This window comes from Pelodiscus sinensis, chromosome 2 (assembly GCF_049634645.1).
Source record: "Pelodiscus sinensis isolate JC-2024 chromosome 2, ASM4963464v1, whole genome shotgun sequence".
Classification (NCBI taxonomy): Eukaryota; Metazoa; Chordata; order Testudines; family Trionychidae; genus Pelodiscus; species Pelodiscus sinensis.
This window is the reverse complement of record NC_134712.1, coordinates 253580704-253607077: the sequence shown is the minus strand read 5'-3', so window position 1 is coordinate 253607077 and position 26374 is coordinate 253580704.

The window sequence follows — 26374 nt, the reverse complement described above, 5'->3', positions numbered from 1 at the left end:
TGGCTTCAGTTTTGGGCGCAAGCACAGACTTCTTGTGTCACCTTTGGTCAATCCCTTACCAACCCTTGCCTCGGTGGCCCATCTGTAAAATGGGCACAAAGAACATGGTGATGAGGGAAAAACTAGCCCTCTCAGCCATGGATGGCAAGCTCTAGCCCTGCCCCTTCCACCCGAGGCCTGCCCCTTAAGCCAAGCCCCGCCCACTCCCAGCCCGATACTTCCTAGCCACATGGAGGGCCAGGCCTGCCATGCTACGGTCCCAGCCCTTCCCTCCCGCTGCGTCTGGAGAAGCTGGGTTGCCATACTGTAGCCCTAACCTTCCCAGGTGGTGTTCCCAGCCTTTGGCGGTCAGGCGTGTGGGCAGTTTTGGGAAGGCTGTGCTTTCCTTTGCCTGCATTACCAGTCACCCATGCTAATCATAGAATCATAGAATAATAGGACTGGAAGGGACCTCGAGAGGTCATCGAGTCCAGCCCCCCGCCCTCAAGGCAGGATCAAGCTCCGTCTACACCATCCCTGACAGATGTCTATCTAACCTGTTCTTAAATATCTCCAGAGAGGGAGATTCCACCACCTCCCTTGGCAATTTATTCCAATATTTGACCACCCTGACAGTTAGGAATTTTTTCCTAATGTCCAATCTAAACCTCCCCTGCTGCACTTTAAGCCCATTACTCCTTGTCCTGTCCTCAGAAACCAAGAGGAACAAATTTTCGCCTTCCTCCTTGTGACACCCTTTTAGATATTTGAAAACCGCTATCATGTCCCCCCTTAATCTTCTTTTTTCCAAACTAAACAAGCCCAGTTCATGAAGCCTGGCTTCATAGGTCATGTTCTCTAAACTTTTAATCATTCTTGTCGCTCTTCTCTGTACCCTTTCCAATTTCTCCACATCTTTCTTGAAATGTGGTGCCCAGAACTGGACACAGTACTCCAGCTGAGGCCTAACTAGTGCAGAGTAGAACGGCAGAATGACTTCACGAGTTTTGCTTACAACATACCTGTTGATACAACCTAGAATCATATTTGCTTTTTTTGCAACAGCATCACACTGTTGACTCATATTCAACTTGTGGTCCTCTATGACCCCTAGATCCCTTTCCGCCATGCTCCTTCCTAGACAGTCGCTTCCCATCTTGTATGTATGGAACTGATTGTTCCTTCCTAAGTGGAGCACTTTGCATTTCTCTTTATTAAACCTCATCCTGTTTACCTCTGACCATTTCTCTAACTTGCTAAGGTCATTTTGAATTATGTCCCTATCCTCCAAAGAAGTTGCAACCCCACCCAGTTTGGTATCATCTGCAAACTAATGGGCTTGCTTCTGTAGCTCAAGCGATGCCGGTCTGGGCTTATGTTCTGCCGTATGTTTGAGGCAGACTGCCTCCTACCCAAACTCCTTCTAAGCCAGTGGTGGGCAGCCGGTGGCCCATTGGGGTTCTGTGGTTGGCCCAGGAGACATTTTGTTGCCCTGGTATAGGGTTGCCCAATTCCTCTAGTTTCTGTCCACATCATTCCCCCCTCCCCCCAATATTACTAAAGTGACATGTACATAAAGCCAAGGCACGTGATGTGAGGTGCGTGCTGATGGTGTAACTCCCTCCCCTAGCGTGGTTCACTGTCCCATGCAGTGGCACTTAGACCACTTACAGTCAGAGGTAAGAACAAAGGAGTTCCACAGCCTAAGCTGAGAGCCAGCTCGCTTTAGCACTCAAGTAGTAGAGGCGCCTACATTAAGCTCCAGAGGTCCCAGGCTCAACTCTGCTTGATGGTAGTTACAATTGCACACAACACTGACTGTGAGAACTCTGTGGCTGTGTCTACACTGGCCACTTATTCCGGAAAATCAGCCGCTGTTCTGGAATAACTTGCCAGCTGTCTACACTGGCCCCTTGAATTTCCAGAAAAGCACTGACGATCTACGGTAAGAAATCAGCTGCTTTTCTGGAAATACTATGCTGCTCCCATTCGGGCAAAAGCCCTTTTTCCGGAAAACTGTTCCGGAAAAGGGCCAGTGTAGACAGCACAGTACTGTTTTCTGCAAAAAAGCCCTGATCGCGAAAATGACGATCGGGGCTTTTTTGCGGAAAAGCGCGTCTACATTGGCACGGATGCTTTTCCGGGACAAGTGCTTTTCCGGAAAAGCATCCTGCCAATGTAGCCGCGCTTTTTCCGGAAATACTTATAACGGAAAACTGTTCCGTTTTAAGCATTTCCAGAAAAGGGTGCCAGTGTAGACGTAGCCTTCGCGTCCTGCAACGTCTAGGTACGCAATTGCAGTTAGCAAAATGACCCTATTCTGGGAGACTGTCTTGATGGCAACAATCTGAGGGCCCCTCACTAGCTTAGTTTGCCCATCGCTGCTCTAACCGCTTGCTATTGGTTCTGATGTCCACCCGCTGCTGTCACTGCATCTCTGATGCGACCTCCTACCACTTTAGGCACTGAGTTTGTGCTCGAGCTTTTGACAAGCTAAACTAGGCCTGTCTTCTGATCAGGGCTACCCTGAACCCCCAAAAGACCTCCTAGGGCTGTCTCCTTTCTTCCCCCCAACCCGGGAAAGCCTCAGTGCTCATGTGAACTATGCCAGGAAGATGCAAGCTAAATGTTACACATGTTCCAGTGTATTTTGCTTAGTGTGTGAATGTTGCAGGGGAAATGTAGACATTTATACAATGACCAAAAAATATAAATGCATATGAAAACCGACCACAGATTCTCATGAGATGACTCACCATAATACGGGAATTTAAAAACAACATACAGAGTATGCAGAATAAATAAGAAAAACTATCCTGTAGGACCAAAGGATGAAAAATATGATGTGATGCTATTTAGGTTATGGATAAAACACAATGTTCTTGTACTATTAATTCTCAGGCCAAATATTTCATGACCACCACGGGCTTGATTTTGCAACCTTCACTCACATTGAGCAATATTCACCTCTGTGCAGAGGTTATACAAGGGGCTAGGATCTCTTTTTAGGGTTTAAATGAGATGTAAGACGTAGGTCACAGCAGTGGATTTCAGCCCCTGAGTCAGCACACAGTCAACCTGTGGAACTCTTTGCCACAGGATATTGCGAAGGCCAAGACTATTAACAGTGTTCCAAAAAGAACTAGGTAAATTCATAGAGGATAAAGGCCCATCAATGGCTATTAATTAGGATGAACAAGGATGGTGTTCCCAATCTCTGTTTGCCAAAAGCTGGGAATGGATGACATCACTTGATGGTGACATCACTTGATGGTTACCTGTTCTGACATCACTTGATGGATACCTGTTCTGTTCATTCCTTCTGGGGCACCTGGCATTGGCCACTGTGGGAAGACAGGACACTGGTCTAGATGGACCTTTGGCCTGACTCAGTCTAGCCATTCTCATGTCGTAAGTAATATTTACGTTGTTGATCTATTCATCTACGCTTTGTAAGTAAAGCATGCAGAATTGGAAACCGCCACTCATGGTAGTAAAATCAGACATGTGCTACATGATTGCCAGATTGGATTCTATATCATTGGCCTGATAAAAAAAACCAAAATATCAAATTGAATGTAAACCTAACAGGAAACTTCAGTGAAGGATTAAAGTGACTTCTTTCAAGTTCTGGTGCCCTTCTCCTGCTGCTCTGGGTCTTTTCTGAGCAAACCAGAGAGCAAATATTTGTAGTAGCCAATGACACAGCCAGGTGGCTGATGGCTGTGCTAGTTAAATGGATTAATTTTGAAATTAAAACATGTCTGAGACAACCTGTTTTATCCTCATGAGAGGGGCTGGCCCATAAATAAATCATGCGGTGACTTGACTGGTACATTTCATATGTGGATCCCTATATATGTTAAGAACATAAATATATAAGAATGGTCATATTGGATCAGACCAAAGGTCCATCTAGCCCAGTATCCTGTCTTCTGATAATGACCAATGCCTGATGCTTCAGAGGGAACACGGAGAAAAGAGCAATTATCATTCTGAAGTCATTCTGCCGCTCTACTCTGCACTAGTTAGGCCTCAGCTGGAGTACTGTGTCCAGTTCTGGGCGCCACATTTCAAGAAAGATGTGGAGAAATTGGAAAGGGTACAGAGAAGAGCGACAAGAATGAGTAAAAGTTTAGAGAACATGACCTATGAAGCCAGGCTTCATGAACTGGGCTTGTTTAGTTTGGAAAAAAGAAGATTAAGGGGGGACATGATAGCGGTTTTCAAATATCTAAAAGGGTGTCACAAGGAGGAAGGAGAAAATTTGTTCCTCTTGGTTTCTGAGGACAGGACAAGGAGTAATGGGCTTAAAGTGCAGCAAGGGAGGTTTAGATTGGACATTAGGAAAAAATTCCTAACTGTCAGGGTGGTCAAATATTGGAATAAATTGCCAAGGGAGGTGGTGGAATCTCCCTCTCTGGAGATATTTAAGAACAGGTTAGATAGACATCTGTCAGGGATGGTGTAGACGGAGCTTGGTCCTGCCTTGAGGGCGGGGGGCTGGACTCGATGACCTCTCGAGGTCCCTTCCAGTCCTATTATTTTATGATTCTATGATTCTATCCCCTGTTGTCTAATTCCTCTATCTGGTCATCTGAGGCTTAGGGACACTCAGAGGATGGGGTTGACCCCCTTGCTATCTTGGCTAATAGCCAGTGATGGAAGTGTCCTCCATGAACTTATCTAACTCTTCCTTGAACCTAGTGATACTTTTGATCTTCACAACATCCTCTGGCAACGAGTTCCACAGGTTGACTGCGTGTTGTATGAAAAAAATACTTCCCTGTTTTAAACCTGCAAGCTGTTTAATTTACTTGGGTGACCTACCCAGTTTGTTTTGTTCTGTGACAGGGTAAATAACACTTCCCTATTCACTTTCTGCACACCATCTATAGTTTCATAGACCTCTGCCACATACACTCATTTTACCCACCTCTCCAAGCTCAGCAGGCCCAGTCTTTTTAATCTCTCTGCAAAAGCAGGCTGTTCCATACCCCTAACCATTTTGGTTGCTCTTCCCTGTACCTTTTCCATTCTAAAGATTTGTTTTGAGATGGGGTGAGCAAATCTGCATGCAGTTTTCAAGGTGTGAGCATACCATGGCTTTACATAGCGGTACTGGGATATTTACTGCCATAACACCCCTCTTTTTCTGAGTGGAACCCCACATCCTGTTTGCTTTTTTGCACATTGAATGGATGTTTTCAGAGAACTCTCCACCAGGATGCTAAGGTCCCGGTATTGGTTCGTTTAGACCCATCAGATTTTTTTCATAGAGTTGGGAGGATGTTTTCCAACGTGCATTGCTTTGCATTTAGCAATACTGACTTTCATCAGCCATTTCTTGCCCCATCACTCGGTTCTCTGAGAGCCCTTGGTATTGCTTCACAGACAACTTTGGATTTAATGATCTTGCGTGATCCTGTATTGTTTGCCCCCTCGCTGTTCACCCATTTTGCTTGGTTGTTTTTGAGTATTTTGAACAGCACGGGTCCCAGAATAGATCCCTGAATAGATAAACCGCCATTTATTTTTCTGCATTCTGAAAATGGACCTTTTATTCAAACCCGTCATTCCTGCCTTTTAACTAGTCATTTATCCGTGAGAGAATGTTCCCTCTTCCCATGACTGCATGCTTTACTTAAGAGCCTTTGGCGAGGGACCTTATCAAAGGCTTTCTGGAAATCTAAGTGTATTAGAATAATAAAATCACAGAATACTAGGACTGGAAGGGACCTCGAGAGGTCATCAAGTCCAGTCCCCTGCCCTCATGGCAGGACCAAATACTGTCTAGACCATCCCTGATAAACATTTATCTAATCTACTCTTAAATATCTCCAGAGATGGAGATTCCACAACCTTCCTGGGCAATTTATTCCTGTGTTTGACTACCCTGGCGTTTAGGAACTTTTTCCTAATGTCCAACCTAAACCTCCCTTGCTGCAATTTAAGCCCATTGCTTCTTGTTCTATCCCCAGAGGCCAAGATAAACAAGTTTTCTCCCTCCTCCTTATGACACCCTTTTAGATACCTGTAAATGGCTATTATGTCCCTCCTCAATCTTCTCTTTTCTAAACTAAACAAACCCAATTCTTTCAGCCTTCCTTCATAGGTCATGTTCTCTAGATCTTTCCTCATTCTTGTTGCTCTTCTCTGGACCCTCTCCAATTTCTCCACATCTTTCTTGAAATGCAGTGCCCAGAACTGGACACAATACTCCAACTGAGGCCTAACCAGCGCAGAGTAGAGCGGAAGAATGACTTCTCGTGTCTTTCTCACAACACACCTGTTAATGCATCCCAGAATCATGTTTGCTTTTTTTGCAACAGCATCACACTGCTGACATATTTAACTTGTGGTCCACTATAACCCATAGATTCCTTTCTGCCGTGCTCCTTCCTAGACAGTCGCTTCCCATTCTGAGAACGGGATACTATATCCACTGGATCCCTTTCTACATCTGTTTGTTCACCCCCTCAGAGAAGTCTAGTAGACTGGTGAGGCGCGATTTCCCTTTACACAAGTGATGTTGGTTCTATCCCAGAAATCATGTTTATCCATGCGCCTGATCATTCTGTTCTTTACCAAGTTTGTTCTTTCGACCAGTTTGCTGGGTACTGAAATTGGGCTTGCGGGCTTGTGTGACACAGCGGGGCTCGTGTTCACTCTGTTCGCTTTGTAATGTGGCAGGGGATTCCTGCGGGTCCCGTACTGTTCTGTGGTAATGCTGTGTGTGTGCCTCAGTTTCCCTGGGCATGGCACCTGTGCCTGGATGGGGATGGGAATTTTAGGTGTGACTCTCACTTGAGGGGAGAGTGCCCCAGGCTGCCTAGGCCAGCACATTCACAATGGCCCAGTTCACCGTAACCTAAGCCTAGGTGGGGGGTGCCAACAGGTGACCCCTTTTGCCCTGGAAGCTGGACAGAGGAGGCGGGGGCTGTCTGAAGGACTGGGTCCAGCTGCTGAGTGTGTGAGTGAGTCTCGGCAGGCTTAGGATACAGGAAGGGGGCTCAGGGCTCTGACTCTACCCCCCTCCCCCAAGATACATGATACTGGCTGCTTCTGGTTCCAATGCTAACAAATCTGTTCCATGCTGTATCCCTGTGAATAAATAAACCTTTTGCTCTACCTGCTGGCTTAGAGTCACATCTGGCTGTGGATGGAGGTGTAGGGTCAGAGGACTTCCCCACACTTTGTAATTGCCAGGATCACCTCTGGAGCCTTTTTTTAAAACGGATATCACATTCCCTCTCCTCCAGAAGCAGATGTACATGGCAGGTGGTAGGTGACATACTATGCTGGGGAATGGCACCTCAGAGCCATGCCATGAGGCAAAGGGGGGTGCTCTTATTCCAGTCAGACAAGATGAGAAGTCTGATGGGCAGAGGAGGAATGACTTGGCTATAATCATACAGAAAGATAATAGTTGAGCAGGGGTCAAGAACTCCTCCATTCTGGCCCTGCTGCTCTGTCCCATATATCCTGCTTCCTCAATCCTTCAGTAACAAAGTGAATGTTAAGAACATAAGAACGGCCAACTGGGTCAGACCAAAGGCCCATCTAGCCCAGTATCCTGTCTACCAACAGTGGCCAGCACAGGTGCCCCAGAGGGAGGGAACACAATAGGTAATCCTCACATGATTCCTCTTCTGTCATCCATTTCCAGACAAACAGAGGCTAGGGACACCATTCCTACCCATCCTTGTCTAATAGCCATTGAGGGACCTAAACACCATGAATCTATCAAGCTCTTTTTTGAGCCCTGTTAAAGTCCTAATCTTCACCACATCCTCTGGCAAGGAGTTCCACAGGTTGACTGCACACTGAGTGAAGAACAACTTCCTTTTGTTTGTTTTAAACCTGCTGCCTATTCATTTCATTTGGTGACCCCCTAGTTCTTATATTGTGGGAGTAAGTAAATAACTTTACCTTATTCACTTTTTTCACACCAGTCATGATTTTATAGATCTCCATCATAATCCCCCCTTAGCCTTCTCTTTTCTAAGCTGAAAAGTCCCAGTCTTTTAAATTTTTCTTCATACGGGTCCTGTTCCAAACCCCTCATCCTTTTTGTTGCCCTTCTCTGAACCTTTTCCAATGCCAAGAGATCTTTTTTGAGATGAGGCAACCACATCTGTACACAGTACTCAAGATGTGGACATGCCATGTTTTAACTGTAGCTGCCTTCAATGACACCATCTTCCCTATATCAGGCTCTTGTCCTGCCTCATGGTTGAGCAATACACTGTTAGCTACAGCCATTCTCTTGGCCTTTACCTGTTTGACTCCCCAAATCTCCAGTAGTCATCAGTTCGGTGCTGTCCAAGACAGTGAAACAATGCAGTGAAGTTTCCACAGAGCACTTTTTTGCCTTGTGGTCCTCTGCTGACCTCTTGGCTTCAAACTCATACTTGAGGAACAGAGCCTCAGTTTGGACTAAATAACTGGATTGGCCAGTCCTGGACATTAGGGCTGCAAGAGACCTCAGAAGTCATCGAGACCAGCCCCCTGCCCAAAGCAGGATCAACCCAACTCAATCATCCCAGCCAGGGCTTGGTCAAGCCGGGACGTAAACATCTCTAGGGATGGAGATTCCACCCCCTCCCTAGGGAACCCATCCCAGTGCTTCCCCACCATCCTAGGGAAATATTTTTTCCTAATATCCAACCTAGACCTCCCCCACTGCAACTTGAGACGATTGCTCCTTGTTCTGCCACCACTGAGAACAGCCTCTTTGGAACCCCCTTTCAAGTAGTTGAAGGCTGCTCTCAAATCCCCCCTCACTCTTCTCTTCTGCAGACTAAATAAGCCCAAATCCCTCAGCCTCTCCTCGTAGGTCATGTGGTCCAGCCCATCATATTTGTTGCATGCACATCCTTTCAGTAGTGGGGGGCCCAGAACTGGACACAATAATCCAGAGCAGGGATACATGGCCATACTGCCAGCCCCGCATGTGACTTTGACCTTAAGAGCCGGCTCTAGCTTTGCTACCTTGACATAGCTACATCGAATCTTCTTTTATGAAACCCCTCCAAGTGACACATTCATCTCTTCAAACTACAGCTGGGATGAATCAAAAGGTAACCCGAGTCTTCCCTAACAATTCAACCCAAACCCAAAGAGAAACTTCCCCCGGGGGCTATGCAACATTAGCTGAACTCCTGAAACGATGCTTTTCCTTTCTCGCCAGGATCGGAAGCAAAAGTGCCAGAGGGAATTTCCACCCCAACCAGAAGAAGCATGAGCTCCAGGAAATGTCATCAGAGAACCTGCTGTCCAGAGGTCTCCTGCCCAGTTTCGCAGAATTATGAGATCTGGAGATACGTCGGGGCTTCTATTTGGAAGGAGCAGCCAGACTTTTGGTGTTTACCTCAACTAAAGCTCTGGATTTTGGGCCGCTCCTGAGAAGTGGCATCCAAGAGTTGCTTGGCCAGTGTCACGTCCAGCCGGATTGTAGAGCCCGGGCCAAACTCTGTTCCCACCAAGTCATGTTTCCATACACAAAGAGCATTAAAGTCTAAAAGGACACAGACAAGGCATGAGGCCCAGTCCAGCTTCCATTAAAGTCAATGGAAATCTTTTCACAGTGGTTGGATTTAAACCTGGATAGTGGAAAAACACTGGAGTGGAGTGCAGAGAAAGGTCAAACACAATCCAATGGCTGGAAGTTGAACCTAGACACACGGAGATGGGAAAACAAACCAAAGGAAGTTTTTCTTCACACAACACACAGTCAACCTATGGAACTCCTTGCCAGAGGATGTTGTGAAGATTTGGAATAAATTGCCAAGGGAGGTGATGGAATCTCCCTCTCTGGAGATATTTAAGAACAGGTTAGATAGACATCTGTCAGGGATGGTGTAGGTGGAGCTTGGTCCTGCCTTGAGGGCGGGGGGCTGGACTCGATGACCTCTTGAGGTCCTTTCCAGTCCTATTATTCTATGATTCTATGATTCTATGAGAACTTCAATAAAGAGCTAGATGAATTAATGGAGGATGGGGTCACCAATGGCTAGTAGTCATGATGGGTAGGGACATGAGAACATAAGAACGGCTGTACTGGGTCAGACCAAAGGTCCATCTAGCCCAGTAGCCTGTCTGCCGACAGTGGCCAGCACCAGGTGCCCCAGAGGGGGTTGACCGAAGACAATGATCAAGCGATTTGTCTCGTGTCATCCATCTCCAGCCTCTGACAAACAGAGGCCAGGGACACCATTCCTACTCCCTGGCTAATTGCCTTTTATGGACCTAACCTCCATGAATTTATCTAGCTTCTCTTTAAATTCTGTTATAGTTCTAGCCTTCACAGCCTCCTCTGGCAAGGAATTCCACAGGTTGACTATGCTCTGTGTGAAGAAGAACTTTGGTGCCCCAGGCCTCTGTTTGTCAGAGTGGCAGGGGTGGGATCGCTTGATAAGTCCCTGTCAGTTTGTCTGGATGAATGAGCTGCTGTTTGTGGTTCCTTTGCTAGCACCTAGAAGTCCTTCATGGTTAGGACCCCCTTGTTCTGGCTGCGGTACGGACAAGTGGAGAGGAAAGAACGGCCGGTAGCTTTATACTGAGAAATCTGGGTTTGAGCCTAAATGTCTACACAGCGGCTTTTAGCACCGCAGTGCAAACCTGGAAGCTCAGGTCTGCGGACATGGGGTCTGAGAGTCACTGTTGGGGGTTGCTTTTTGCAGTGTGGATGCATCTGTTTTGTCTCAGATCTCCATGTGTGGAGAAATTGGAGAAGGTCCAGAGAAGAGCAACAAAAATGATTCAAGGCCTCCAAAACATGAGCTATGAGGGAAGACTGAAAGAATTGGGATCGTTTAGTTTGGAAAAGAGAAGACTGAGCGGGGACATGATAAAAGTTTCTGGGTATCTAACAAGGTGTTACAAAAAGGAGGGAGAAAAATTGTTCTCCTTGGCCTCTGAGGATGGAACAAGAAGCAAAGGGATTAAACTGCAGCAAGGGAGGTTTAGGTTGGACATTAGGAAAAACTTCCTACCTGTCAGGGTGGTTAAACACTGGAATAAATTGCCCAGGGAGGTTGTGGAATCTCCATCACTGGAGATATTTAAGAGCAGGTTGGACAGACACCTGTCAGAGACGAGCTAGACGGTGCTTGGTTCTGCCTGGAGGGCAGGGACTGGATTCGATGACCTCTCGAGGTCCCTTCTCATTCTAGTGTTTTAGAATTCTCTGATCAGTAGCGTTTCTCTACCTCACGGGAGTTGTGAGAGGTCAAGGCATTAAAGCCTCTGCCATGTTCAGAGTTCACAGTAAGTTCAATAATTTAGGGGGGCCACCTAGGAATCTGAGGTGAATCTGTCAGGGATGGTGCTTGGTCCTGTCGTGGGGGTAGGGGACTGAATGTGATGACCTCTTAAAGTCCTTTTCAGTTCCATGAAATAGATAGTGTGGGTGATGGGTCACGCAGGTGCAAGATTTTGCTCTCCCCCTATCTTTCTAGGTGACCTTGGGCATGTCACTTAATCTGGATAACTCAGGTTGCCCATTTGTAACATGGGATGAACTGCACTGTGGTGTTTTGAGGGCAAGGTGGTCAGCTATGCAGGGAAGTCTCTGAAAATTGCACGGCATCTTGGGAGGTTGGGGGGAGGTTGAGAAACGATTGGTTAACGATTACAGCATCTGTTGCATTGGTCACGTCATTCATTCAAAGAACCCAGCCCACGCATGGGAATGGCTCCCCAATCCCCCCAGAGGGTCTTCACTTTGCCGCAGAGCCACCAGCCCTCCCAGGAGGGCTCCGGGATGGTTGGTGGGGAAAACGGCCCCATGTCCCATGCCAAGAGCTATTCAGAGACTCTTCTGGCTTTTTGCGGAAGGGGCAGAAATACCAGGCGAGCTCGTACAAATTGAACGGAGGGCCCGGGAGCAGGAAGGGCTAGAAATTAAGGAAGACTAATCTGGTGAGATTTCCAGCCCCGGTTCCAGACCAGAGAGGTTTGGCGGCCTGCAGAGGGGCTTTGGCTCAAGATCTGACCTGCTGGAAGTCATCCCAACCAAAATCGAACCTCCGGAACGTTTCCCCATCGCTGCGGCCGAGCTGCCCTTCTTTGGGGGTTCGTCCTTTGGACCAGCTGGCTCCAGGAGTGGCACGAACGCCCCTCTGTTTGCACGGGATTGTGGAGGTCTCTCCAGGGCTATCGCACAGGACGACTTCTGGGTACATCTCGGCCCTGCAGAGGACACGCGCCCACGGTATGTTTCCACGCAAGGGGCGCAAGCTTCTCCCGGGGTACGAGAGAGACTGTCGCGCCATTCGTTTGGCCACCCGAGCAGTTTTGCAGCTGGTCTGTGATCAGAGGGTTTGTACTCCAAGACGGTGTGCGAATACAGCCGGCCGCGTTCTGTGCTTGGCTCAAGCCAATGTAATCAGTCCCTTACTTTCCTAAGCAAATACATTCACTCACAAACTTTCCAAGATAGGGGAATGGAGCGGGGGTGGAGGGACTGCTTTTGTCTTCTTGCTAGAAAATATAACCCGAACTAGTGAAATTAAGTCCCCAGCTTCAGGAAGAGTTGATCTAAGAGATCCTAGTGCCGCTAAATTAATATTTTCTTGCAAATGTACATTTCCCTTTGGGATTACTGGCTCAGATCTTTTGCTGGCCTAAATTTCAACAGCCCTGCTCTCATTCGTACACGCGGAGCATCTAGAGTTTTGTATGCTTCATTTTTATTTTATTTTATTTTATTTTATTTTATTTTATTTTATTTTATAGAGAGGCCGAGAGCAAGCCGCAAGCTGGGACTTGCAGCCGAAGGGGGAGGGGAAGCGATCCCCACTTGTAAATTTAAAATAAACAGGCAGATGACAGGAAAACACACACACGCCCACCCACCCACACACATGCTCAGCCTACGTTCCAGTCCACTCGAAAGCCTGCTGATGTTTGACGACTGAGCGTCCCCAGATTTCATTTCTTGGCAGGCAAGGCAAGGAAGCCGGTCTCAGAGGAGCTGCAGCCTCTGGCAGCAGAGGTGAGCAGCCAAAGTTTTTATCCTGAAGGCTACTGGGCCTCTTGAATGCTGGCACATTTCGACATGAGAGACGGTAAAATATTGGCGCTTTCCAAAGTCCTTGGTCGCACAGCACTAAATCTCCATGCTATCAGATGCCAGCGTGGCTATCAATAATAAAGACAGATGTTGTGAGGAGTTCTCTGAGGCGCGCACACACACACACGCGTGCGCAGGGAGAGAAGGAATATTTCAAGGCTGAGACATGGGACACCTGGATGGCCCATAAATTTGACGCGGAGGATTCAGTTGGACTGCTCTAAATTTACCTGCCCCCCTCACACATCAAAACGTAGAATTAAGCCGACATCACAAAAAGGACCAATGCCTTGATTTTTAGCTTCCCTCTAGGCGCTGGATTTTAACTGGAATCAAAATCAAGCCCAGTTTGAATTTGGTGCCTTGTTTCCCCAAAACTTAAGAACAGGGGGGGTTGGCGGCAGAGTTTTCAGCTCATCTCTCAGAAGGGGCTGCCAAAGAGCCTAATTACCCCACAAGTTTGGAGGCAGGTGGATCGATGGTGCATCAGTCCCCCCCCTCGTCCGCCTGGGACGAATAATGGTTGAGTTTCCTGAGGGCTCTCAGCTTCTAACTCTGGCCACTGGGGTGGTACTGGGGTGGCAGTGTGATTTTAGTGGCCTGTGGTGAACAGGAGGTGAGGCCGTGGCCTCGTGGTCCCTTGAACTCTGCAGTATGTGAGCGTGGTTCACACTAGGGACGTAAAACAGCATTTAAATAGTTACCCGACTAATATTTTCACCGTTAACCAGTTAGTCGCCTGACTGGCTGCTCCGACACGGGGAGGCTGCCGGCCTACTCTGCCGAGTCAGACCAGTTGGGGTTGAGGCCGACCAGGGCTGGAGACCCACCTGCCCTGCCCCCTGCGACTGGGGTCGCGCTGGAGTCACGCCGGAGGCTGGGCCTCCTCGTGCTGAGTCGGAGGTGCCGGGCCCCCTCTGCCACCTTCACCTGCCACCCACCCACCCCCATGTGGCAGGCTGGACTCAGCCAGGGCTGCTCCAGCCTGCTGCAGTTGGCTGTGGAACCTGTTACATGATAAGCATTCATGCTGGTTAAGCAATTAAGCCTTATACATCCCGGCTACGTCTAGACTGGCATGATTTTCCGCAAATGCTTCTAACGGAAAAGTTTTCCGTTAAAAGCATCTGCGGAAAAGAGCGTCTAGATTGGCACGGACGCATTTCCGCAAAAGCACTTTGCGCAAAAAAGCCCCGATCGCCATTTTCGTGATCGGGGCTTTTTTGCGCAAAACAAATCTGAGCTGTCTACACTGGCCCTTTTGCGCAAAAGCTTTTGTGCAAAAGGACTTTTGCCCGAACGGGAGCAGCATAGTATTTCCGCAAGAATCACTGATTTCTTACATGAGATCGTCAGCGTTCTTGCGGAAATTCAAGCAGCCAGTGTAGACAGCTGGCAAGTTTTTCCGCAAAAGCAGCTGCTTTTGCAGAAAAACTTGTCGGTCTAGACACAGCCCCTCAGTTCACACCCATCTCCACTGACAGGAAAGCTTTGAGAGGTGAGCTGAGATCCAACAGCGTGTGGGCTCGCATGTGGACAGAGAATTACTCCCTGCCGCGTACCCCAAATCACTTCACTTTCATTAGTCACCGTTCACCTGCATCAAAAAAGAAAGACTGGCGGGCATAGCCGAGCAGATGGATTCATGTAGTCACTCTTGGTTCCGACGATCTGGAAATGAATGCCTTTCCATCCAGAAACCAGCAACAGTGGCCTTGCTTTGTGCTTTCTCACATTTGGAGGGTAGAGCTCCACGGGTGGTGCACATGTGCACATGCATTGGTGCACCTAAAAATTTTATTCCGCACGTGGATGGGAAAAAATCCTGTGTGTGGATGGAAAAGATTAAAGGGAACATGGAGGCTCGGGTTTGCATTTACAGGCTGAATGTCGCAGTATAGACATTTCAGCTTGGGCTAATGCTCAGGTTCTGACATCTGGCGAAGGTGGCCTGAGGCCCAGTCCATCCAGGAATAGCGACACGGCTCTTTTCAGTCCTGTATTGAGAACTGCTGCTTCAGCATTCGGTTTGCTGGGTTGGCTTAGGGTTTGCTTCCACTAGCAGGGCAGGTATAAATCCCAGAGTGAGGAGACAGACACAGGCTAGCTCTGAATGTAGCCATGGCAGTATAAGCATCAGAAAGGATTGTGTATCTGGGGCAGGGGATTTCAAATGATGGGGCGTGACCCAGGACTGGGCAGTGGAGTGTTGGGCTCCCAGGATTAGGGGTCGTGGCTGCAGGGGAAGCAGGTGAGCAGTGGGGGGACTAAGATACCTCCTTGCCTCTCCTGGCAATGCAGACTGCGCTGTGCCCCAGAAGTGGCCGGCAGCATGCCCGGCTCCTAGGTGGCGGGGTGGGGGGAGAATGCACAGGACTCCACACACTGCCCCTGTCTCAAGCCCTAGCCCTGCCCTCACATTGGCTGGGAACCTGCTGCCAGCTTCTTCTGGGGAGCAGCCTGGTCTGTGGTGCCAGGAGAGGCAGGAAGCTGCCTTATCCAAAAGAAACAAAAGGAATCCCTGTGTCAGCTGCACCGTGGCAAACCCATCGATCACAAGGGAGTGGCACCACTGTTTGGCCCGCTGAGTGTGTGTGGGGGGTGGAATGACTCTACAAGGACCATCAGGCCGGGTCTATACTAGAGCGGAAGGTTGACCTAAGATACGCAACTCCAGCTTCATAGCTACACTCCCGTCTGCTTCCCTTACTCCTCGTGAGGCACAGGAATGCCGGTTCTAGTCTAAGTTCTATTTAGTGGGTCTTTACTAGACCCGCTAAATCAAATCCCGAAAGATCTTCCCCATAGTGTAGACGTGCCCTTAGAGACGAGTCTGACCCAAGCCCCCATATCTAACCATCTCTGTCCTTTCAGATGCCTCTGCACCACATCCCACGTGTTCACTTTTCCGGGTGAAATTTTCCATGCGTGGTCACGGTACGCCTTTCCCAGAAAGCTGAAGTAAAATCCCCAGGTCTGCTTTTGACCTATTGGAAAATGACTGAGAAAAAAAAGGTCTCTACTGTAAATGACATTCAGAACACCTGCTGGTTTGGTTTTTAAGAGTGAGAGCCCTCAGCAATGACTCTGAAAGGACCAGCTTTGCATGGAAATAGTCCTGAATGCAGAGTAAGTGCTGGTGTGTATTTGAGAACCGCTCGGTGGGACAGGCCAACAGAAAATGGAGCACTGTTCACTCTCTCCTGAAGCCTTTGGCAGAAGACTGGCCGAGGGCTGTCCCTCCGAGGAGCTGGCCAAGGTAGACTCACCACAGTCATTCTTCTGTTCTGAATTAACAAGGCGAGGGGCATCAGAATTAGCTGGATCCTGAATGGAGTGAAAACGGGATTTGAGCTTGGGGGCGTCGGAGCTAAAACCCACGGACGGCTCATGTTGCGCCAAAGGCAAAGCCCATCCCAAGCCACCAGCTGACGCCTCACGAAGCTCTTCAGTGGAGCAACCACTAGTGGGGGCCAAAGACCCACACTCACCTGCTTCCGCCAGGAGCAGCACCTGGGATGTGAGGCATCAGGGAGGAGGAATTAGGTGTGCATGGGCTGTGTTCATCTTCATAGCTAGCAGCATGCACCACTGAGCTTAGCTTCCAGGTCGCATCAGCTCTTAGCCTGGCTCAGGAGTGAGGCAGCTTCCAGTAGATAGGATGGCCAAGCCCAAGGGCTTGGACACTGGGCTTGGCCAGGTACCACAGTGATGGAATGAGAGTTGTGTCACCGTGGCAACCGTATGGCTGAGCATGCATTGGCATGCTGGAAAGCTGGGGTTGGTTCCCAGCTCTGCCACTGGCTACCTGGGTGCTCTTGGGCAAGTCACATCGTTGCCCCGTGCCTCAGTTTCCCCCACCTCTTCAATGCAGCTAGCGAAACTTTGTAACAAGGCTTTGAAATGTCCCGACAAAAGAGCTTGGCGTTGTAACGTATACTGCCAAAAGGCCTCCAGAACTCACATGCACGTTACCCACAATAGGTTCTTGTGCCACATTAGGGATTCAGTGCCACGTAGACCCAATGCCTCAAGGGCAAAAATAACACCCGGCAGAGAGACCCTGCCCAAGGAACCATTTAATCCTTAGTAAGGGAGGTAAGTGGTATGTAGGATCTTGTGTGGGGCCTCATCCCCGCAGCAATTTCACCCTAAATTCTTATTCTGCTCTAAGCTGGCTTTCAGCTGTTATGTAGCTTTAAGGAGTTACAGCAGTTTAAGTGCTTATGGCTTTAAGGGTTTATGCTGCTGTAAGCCCTCATGACACCTTCAGGCCTTTCCTTGCCGTCTGTGTCTTTGCCACATTCAAAAAACCTGGGAAATCAAATACAAAAAGCTCTGTTGATTCAACTGTGTTGCAGGGAAGCCCTCAGGAGACGTGCGTGCTAAGGGGGAATTCACAACCTTAACTCTGCCCCCTTGCAATACTACATCGCCTTCAATGGCATCGTCACAAGTTGTCTCATCACAAATTGACTATTCAAGATTGTAGAAAACAATTGTTATCTTATTGGAGGGCATGCACGACTCCATAATTAAATACTGCATCATTAGGCCCATCTGCAAGGGGCAGTGTTAAGGGTGCACTATTCATCCTTAACTGTCCGAGTACCTGCTGGAAGGGTCCCTTGTCCCTTTGCATTCTGCTGTTGGGTTCCACAACACATATGAACCACATTCCCAACTCTGAGGGGGATAAAATTACAGAGGAGGTTACCACTGGCTATACAGAAGGAAAGTCACTGTCATCTTACCTCGGTAACAGAATCCCTCCTGCTAAAAACATATATGACAATGCTTTCATTTCAATCATGCAGCTGGACAGAGGGACCTGTAATAGACACTGATCACTGCTGTGCCTGTGTGGTTGACCTCTCGCTAAGAAGGGACTTTTTCTTCAGTCATTTTACCTCCATCCACACCACACTGTCTGTGGCCCATTAACAAATCAATTGACTCCCACACACGTCAAGGGAAGCGGGCTGAGGCATAGTATCCCCATTGTACAGAGGGAAAGGCCAAGGTAAGTGACGTGTCCTTTGCTAGAAAGAAAACTGGTTCCACCCACTGGAATAAAGCTGGGGGAATTCTGAGTCCTAGGCCTGGGCCTACGTCAGATTTCTCTCTCTAAAATATGCACCATTCTTTCTGCGCCCCATCGAAGCAATACCTGCCCCGCCCTGGCATATGCCCTGTGCCTGCCTTTTCATGCGATGCGTGCATTTGGAACATACCAGTGAATCCAGCGTCATGGAGGGGCGTCAAGGCCAGATCTCCGGAGATAGCTGAGTTTTCAAATGTCTCTTGTGTCAGTTCATTCATTAAACTGTAACCCGGCCTTGAGAACATCAGGCCAGCCTTACCAATGGGCATAATAACAGCCCCTCTTTTGTTTCCCCAGTGGTACACTCCCAATCCAAAGCTGTGCATGTAGGGGAGAGGACGGTGTCAGCTCACCAAAACGGTGCAACATGCGGGCGGAAGCAGCATGCCAGGTTTTTCTCAATACAAAATGTTTTCCTGATATTCCCCCTCCTTTCCCATTACTCCCCACCCAATAACCTTCTCCACCCTACACCCTTCCTCATTTTACCATGGCAAGCGTGGATAGTGCATTATCTCATTCACTGGCTGAAGCGACCAACACTAATAATTTCCACAGTAAAACAAAGCAGGGGAAGGAGCCACTCCTTGCTCCTTCTGTAAGACATCCAGTTCTTTTTTCTGGGTCTCTCTAGTCTGAGCCTCATGCCAGCTTTTCTAAGGTCTCTCTGCTTGTCAATGTCATGAGATATCTTCACCCAAGCCAAACTCTGGATGAAGGACCTTGGCTGAATTGGCCTGTCCCACGAAGATTAACGGGTTGTTGTTAGGATTACAGACAAACCTCCATAGTGTTTGCTGGGCTGTGTCCATCGTTCCATCAGCATAATGGAAGATCAAGTGTGAAAAGATTGATTAATCCTATGTGCTCCCTTCATTCAAATCCTTGAAACCCTGAAACCACTGCTTGAAACCCTGCATCTACCTCCAGACTTGTTAGTCTGTAGTCACAAAATCCAATGGATTTACTTGGGCATATGCTTTCATGAGCAAAAATCCACTTTGTCAGATTCCAGTTGGGTTTTGCCCATAAAAGCTTATGGCCAACTAAATGTGAGCCCTGGTCTACACTAGGACTTTAATTTGAAATACAGGCAGTCCCCGAGTTACGCGGATCCGACTTATGTCCGCAGTTACGAACGGGGCCCGTCTCCCTGGTCTCCAGCAGACCAGGGAGAGGAAGCAAAGCGGCGGAGCACGCGGGCAGCGGACAGCCCAGATGTGTCTGGGCTGTCCGCTGCCTGCATGCTCCGCGGCTTTGCTCTGCTTTGCTCCTTGTCTCCCTGGTCTGCAGACCAGGGGGACGGGGAGCAAAATGGTGGAACACACGGGCAGCGGACAGCCCAGACGCGTCTGGGCTCTCCGCTGCCCGCGTGTTCCGCGGCTTTGCTCTGGACACCTGTGGTACAGCAACTGGGGCGCTGCCGGTTGGTCCCGTAGTGCCGCTCTGGGTGCTACTGGACCAACCCGGCAGCACCCCAGCTGCTCTGCCCCAGGCGTCCTGATTCAGCCACTGCTGGTCAGTTTCAGCAGCAGCTGAATCAGGACACCTGGGGCAGAGCAGCTTGGGTGCTGCTGGGTTGGTCCAGTAGCGCCGAGGAGCGGTGGCGCTACTGGACCAACCCAGCAGCACTGCAGCTGCTCTGCCCCAGGCGTCCCCAAGTCAGCCGCTGCTGAAACTGACCAGTGGCTGACTACAGGAAGCCCCTGCCCCGGGCTTCCTGGAATCAGCCGCTGATCAGTTTCAGCAGCAGCTGACTTGGGGATGCCTGGGGTTCTTAAGTTGAATCTGTATGTAAGTCAGAACTGGCATCCAGATTCAGCCGCTGTTGAAACTGATCAGTTTCAGCAGCGGCTGAATCTGGACGCCAGTTCCGACTTATATACAGATTCAACTTAAGAACAAACCTACACTCCCTATCTTGTACGTAACCCGGGGACTGCCTGTACATTCCCCCGGTCATAGAATCATAGAACACTAGAACTGGAAGGGACCTCAAGAGATCATTGAGGCTAGTCCCCTGCCCTCACGGCAGGACCAAGCACCATCTAGATCATCTCTGACAAGTATCTGTCTAAATATCTCCAGTGATGGAGATTCCACAACCTCCCTGGGCAATTTATTCCAGTGTTGAATAACCCTGACAGCTGGGGCGTTTTTCCTAATGTCCCATGTAAACCTCCCTTGCTGCAGTTTAAGCCCATTGCTTCTTGTCCTATCCTCAGAGGCCAAGGTGAACAATTCGTCTCCCTCCTCCTTATAACGCCCTTTTGGATACCTCGTTGACTTTATAAGAAGAGCATCCACACTACCAAGCCGATTATTTTGAAATAACGGGCCGTGGAATTTGAAATCTGTACTCCTGCTTTTCATCAGGAGTCACGCTAATTCTGAAGTCATTATTTTGAAATAATGGTGTTGTGGATGCACCGATGCAACTATTTTGAAATAACTGTTCCCCAGGGTAATTTGAACTAATTACTCCCCAGTGCTTCCTGGGGTTTTCAGTCTGAGGTAGGTCCACATAAACGGAGCCTGCCTTGGGCTCATTTCGAGTCTTCCCCATAGTGTGGACACGCTAGTTCGATTTTGTTAAATCAGGAGTTCTTAAGTCGAATTCGCTAATTTCAAAATAGTTTCCTAGTGTAGACGTGGCCTGAGTATTTGACGTGCCACCGGGCTCCTTGTTGTTTCTGCATCAACTTTTACTGTACAAGAAACCAGCTAGGTAGAGACAAGCCTTGAGAAAATGCATATGAAAACGAATGTGACGTGTCACTCATGATGCTGACGATTTTGATTGGAGGCTGTTTCTCTTTACCTTAGGGTGGCCAACTTATTTCTGAAAACAGGACACTGACCTCAAGAACTTCTCCCGCCCTTTGCTCCACCTCCTCCCCTACAGTCCCGCCCTTTGCTCCGCCTCCTCCCCCACAGTCCCGCCCCTTGCTCTGCCTCTCCCCTCCACAGTCCCACCCTTGTTCTGCCTCTTTCACCTACAGTGTCACACCTTGCTCTGCCTCTTCCCCCACAGTCCCGCCCCCTTGATCCACCTCTTCCCCCACAGCCCCGCCCCTTGCTCCGCCTCTTCCCCCACAGTCCCGCCCCCTTGATCCGCTTCTTCCCCCACAGCCCCGCCCCTTGCTCCACCTCTTCCCCCACAGTCCCTCCCCTTGCTCCGCCTCTTTCCCCAGCCCCACCCCTTGCTCCGCCTCTTCCCCCACAGCCCCACCCCTTGATCCGCCTCTTCCCCCACAGCCCCGCCCCTTGCTCCACTTCTTTTCTTCACCTCTCCACCCCGGAGTCCTTTACCTCCCCTTCTCCAGTTACTCACTGCTACATCCACCCTCCTCCCGCTGCCAGCTTAGCAAAGATGATGACTGAGGTAGGGCAGGGTGAAAGAGCTAGGCTCCGGGGGTGGAGAGATGAGTGGGGCAGGATGAGCCACCTGCAGGGCATGACAGAGGAACCACTGACACTGCCGTGTGCTCCACTGCTCTCCTTCCCAACTCCTGGGGGTGGAGGCTGGTTACTCTAGGTAACCTGACTTTTAGGGTCCGGACTAGGCACTGCCAGATTCCCTTTTGGACTCAATTTTCTGGTAAAAAACCAGACGCCTGGCAACCGTACCTGACCTCCCCTTTGCTCTTTGCTGAATGCCTGGGTGGAACACCCACTACCTCCAGACCGGTTGCTTGCAGGCAAAAGGAGCTTCCTGTGCAGATTCGGTGGAAGGTTTGGGCACGTAGGTGCAGATCCTACCAAATGTATAGAGCCCTGCATAACGGGGCTGTTTATGGGGCCGGGGGTCTGCCAGTAGAGGAGCTGGCAGACTGAGTCTTTGTCCGCAGAGCGCTCAGCAGGATTTGGATGCTGCCGGTCCATTAATAATCATTAAGAGGGTGTGGACTGCTCACTTCCCAGGACGTGTGACTCATTTTCCGGACTGATACATGTAGGATGATCTGATACCGAGGTTATAGGATGTTCTGAGATGGCAGAATGAATGGAGAGAGGCCCACACATCCTGGATACCCCCGGCAGGCCCCGGTGTGTATGGAAGAAAATGACTTTAGAAATGCTTGAACCAGAACCAATACATGATTGCAAGACTAGTTATTTTTTAATGACTCTTGGCCGGAAAAATAGAAATCTCAGCTGGTTTCTTCACAAAGCCTGGATAAAAATTAAGTGAACGTGGAGTTAAGGTTGAGGAATGTAGGGCCAACAAACATTACAGGGCGGGACCAGTGATTTCCAAAATAAGATAATTATCCTTGGATATCCATAACTAAGTTTAAATTTAATAAGACCGTTGGTGCGCTGAAACCACACCCTGTCAGGCTGAGCAATATTGCCTCATTGTGCTTCCCCACCTGTCTGTATCCATCTGTTGTCCCTTGACTTATATTTTCATTGCCAACTTTGGGGGGCGGGCCTGTGTTATTTTTTCTGTGTTTGTACAGCACATAGCAAAATGGGGTCCGGGCCTGGAATACCTATGAATTATGGAAATACAAAGATAGAACAATATTGCATGAAAATACATAGTTAGGATACCCAGATATCCTTAACTCTGCCCTATAGTGATGCTATGTAATCTTCATGCAATTAGTAGTGATACATATTGGTGCATGGTGTCCCAGCTTAGGAGATATGCCATTTTAAAGTCTTAGGTCACGTCTAGTCTTACCACATCGGAGATCGATTTTCTGGTGTTTGATTTAGCAGGTCTAATAGACCCACTAAATTGAATGCTGAGGGCACCCCCAGTCGGCATTGGTGTGCCTCAATCTGCGAGGAGCAAGGAAGTCGATGGCATTTACTCCCATTGACCTCCTGCTGTGAAGACAGTGCCTAGTTACGCCATTGTTTATGTAGCTGGACTTGCATGCCTTAAGCCAACCTTCCAGGTGTAGTACAGACCTGGCCATATTCAATTGTATTTATGTTCATTTATTTTTCATGCTATCAGCTTAGGGCAGAGTTAAGATTGTTTAACAGTCTCCTGGTGGAACAAGGATAAAGGTTTATGTCACGTTCCTCCTGGTACCTGGCCCGCACCAGAGAAGTTAATGATCCAATCATTGGACTAAATTTGGTGGTGAATCCTGGTCACGTGCCATCTGTAGCATATTGCATATCCATTAAGAGGAAGACTATGTGCTCTCTTAGTATCTTAGCATGTTTGGATTTCTTTTAAGTCTTTGCTTTAATAACCAAATTCTGTGTTATTTCCCGGGCTTACACTCTGCCAGCTATGCTGTCCTCCTCAGGCCATGTCTACACAAGGAAACTATTTTGAAATAACAAAAATCGACTTCACTCCTGAAATAATAAAATTGAACTAGCATGTCCATGCTACGAGGAAGCCTCGAAATGAGTCCAAGACAGGCTCCGTTAGTGAGGATGTGCTACCTCAACTTAGAGCCCCAGGAAGCACTGGGGAGTAATTAGTTCAAATGACGCTGGGAAATCGTTATTTTGAAATAGCGGCACCGGCGTGTCCACACGACCACTATTTCGAAATAACTATTTTGAAATGAGCATTACTCCCCGAGGAAAACAGGAGTCCAGATTTTAAAATAAGCAGCCTGGTATTTCGAAATAATGGTTTTGGCCATGTGGACGCTCCACTTATTAATTCGACCTATGGGGGGTTATTTCGAAATAAAGCCCTAGTGTAGCCCAGGGCTTAGCAGTGGAGGGGCTCATACCAGTGTCCACTGGCATGGGGCCTGCAGGAGAAATCATCTAGAATGCCTTTGCTTTTCAAGTTGCCATTCTCAGGAAAAAAAAAACCCTTCAAAACTGGACTACCAGGAGAAACTGCTGAGCTGGAATTCATATACAAATGTAACACCCTGAAACAAGGTTTAAATAGACACATGGACTTGCTCTTTCAGGGTGTCTCTAAACGACACCTCTCAGTCAACAGAGAGATATAGATTAGGCATGTCGAAATTGCTAATGAAGCGGGGATTTAAATATCCCACGCTTCATTAGCATAAACATGGCTGCCGCTTTTTTCGAAATGGAGCTTTTTCGAAAAAAACTGGCAGTCTAGACGTGGGTCTGTTGAAAAATAAACCCTTTTTCGACAGCTCCTATAAACCTCATTTTTTGAGAAATACAGGATCTGTCGAAAAAGGGTTTATTTTTTGACAGACCCGCGTCTGGACTGTTGGTTTTTTTTCAAAAAAGCTCCTTTTTGAAAAAAAAGCAGCGGCCATGTTTATGCTAATGAAGCATGGGATATTTAAATCCCCGCTTAATTAACAATTTCGACGTGCTTGATTTGCATCCCTCTGTCGACAGAGGGCTGCAATCTAGATGTAGCCTCATTGTAATAGGTAATTTCCCCCTCATGTTCTCTCACTGTCTTGGATCTGGACTTCCAACACCCTGGTTATCTGAAAAAGTGGGCTGTGCCCAGGAAAGCTCATGATACCATCTATGGCTGTGTCTAGACTGGCAAGTTTGCCAGCTGTCTACACTGGCCGCTTGAATTTCCGGAAAAGCACTGACGATCTCCCGTAAAATCATCAGTGCTTTTCCAGAAATGCTATGCTGCTCCCGTTCGGGCAAAAGTCTTTTTCTGAAAGACTTTTGCGCAAAAGGGCCAGTGTAGACAGCACAGTACTGTTTTCCGCAAAAAAGCCCCAATTGCGAAAATGGCGATCGGGGCTTTTTTGCGGAAAACCACGTCTAGATTGGCCACAGACGCTTTTCCACAAAAAGTGCTTTTGAGGAAAAGCATCCTGCCAATCTAGACGTGCTTTTCCAAAAATGCTTTTAACGGAAAACTTTTCCGTTAAAAGCATTTTCAGAAAATCATGCCAGTGTAGACGTAGCCTATACGTTTTGCTACCAGACCATTTGTTGTTTTTTAAGATTTTCCTGTTACAGACTCACTCGGCTATCCCTTGAAGCTTCTCATCCATGTTAGAGATGAGCTCCATCCCATTTAGTTAGCACTGATGTCACACTCCCTTCCTCTTTTCTTTTCTTTTCTTTTCTTTTCTTTTCTTTTCTTTTCTTTTCTTTGCAAGCATCTGAGGAAGTGAGTTGTAGCTCATGAAAGCTTATGCCTTAATATTCTAATACATTTAGGGTGCATCTAAACAGCACCCATCTGTCAGAATAAGATACACAATTTGCTCTACGCAAATTGCGTAGATTATTCCAAGTCTAGGTTGAAAGAGCTTATTTTGAAATTTGGCGCTGATCAGACAGTGCCAAATTTCAAAATAAGGCACTACAGCCACTCCCCGAGTTACGAACAAGTTACAGACCAACACTTGGTCCATAACTCAAAGAGTTCGTAACTCGGATCCCATAGAGTTACATGGCGACCGCGCTGTTCGTAAGCGCAGATCGCCGTTTGTAACTTGGATCTGCATTTACAACCACTTTGGTCGTAAGTGGAGGTGGTCATAACTCGGGGAGTGGCTGTAGTCTGACAAATCTTGTAATGTTACAAGGATGCTGGTATAGTGCTCCCGCTATTTCGGGAAATAGTGGGCACATTTGAAGATGCAGCGTCGTTATTTCGGGATACTTTCGGTATCCTGAAATAGCACCGTAGTCTAGACATACCCTTAGTCTTTAAAGGGCCACTGGACTCCTTGTGGTTTGTGTTGGAATGTCTTTGTGAGACTAAGATGTAGAAGTGCCAAGAGAGTGGTTTCTTTTCATTCCGAGAGGAAACTCAATGTTCATTAAAATAGATAAAGCTTTCTAGCTCTTACGATTGTTGAAGCAACCGCATAATGGGAACTATATGTAAATAAGTGATTGAAAGAGTAACTCTGAGAGTCCTAGTCATCTAAAGTGGATGTTCACTCTGAAGCCTAGTGGTGGGGTTAATGTGAATATTGTAAACAATTGCAGGGCTGTTCAGAGCACACACAAAGGAAATGGGCTCATGAAGAACTGCTCAGTTGGCGGGGTCTTGTTCTGGCATCAGGAATAGGCACATGTTGAATAGTGATTTAATAAGATTACTGATTATCACTGTTCCTTCTGATTTTTTCCATTCATGTGCAGAATAAATTTTGTTATGTGCACCGAGGCATATGTGGAGTCATGAAAAAGTGAAGCAACTTGACATCACCCAGGGGCTGAGAATGCAGTGCTCCTGAAACCTAGCCTCGTGCACTATCCACTAGGCTTTGCTGCACACCCTAAAGCAGTACCTACACACAACAGAA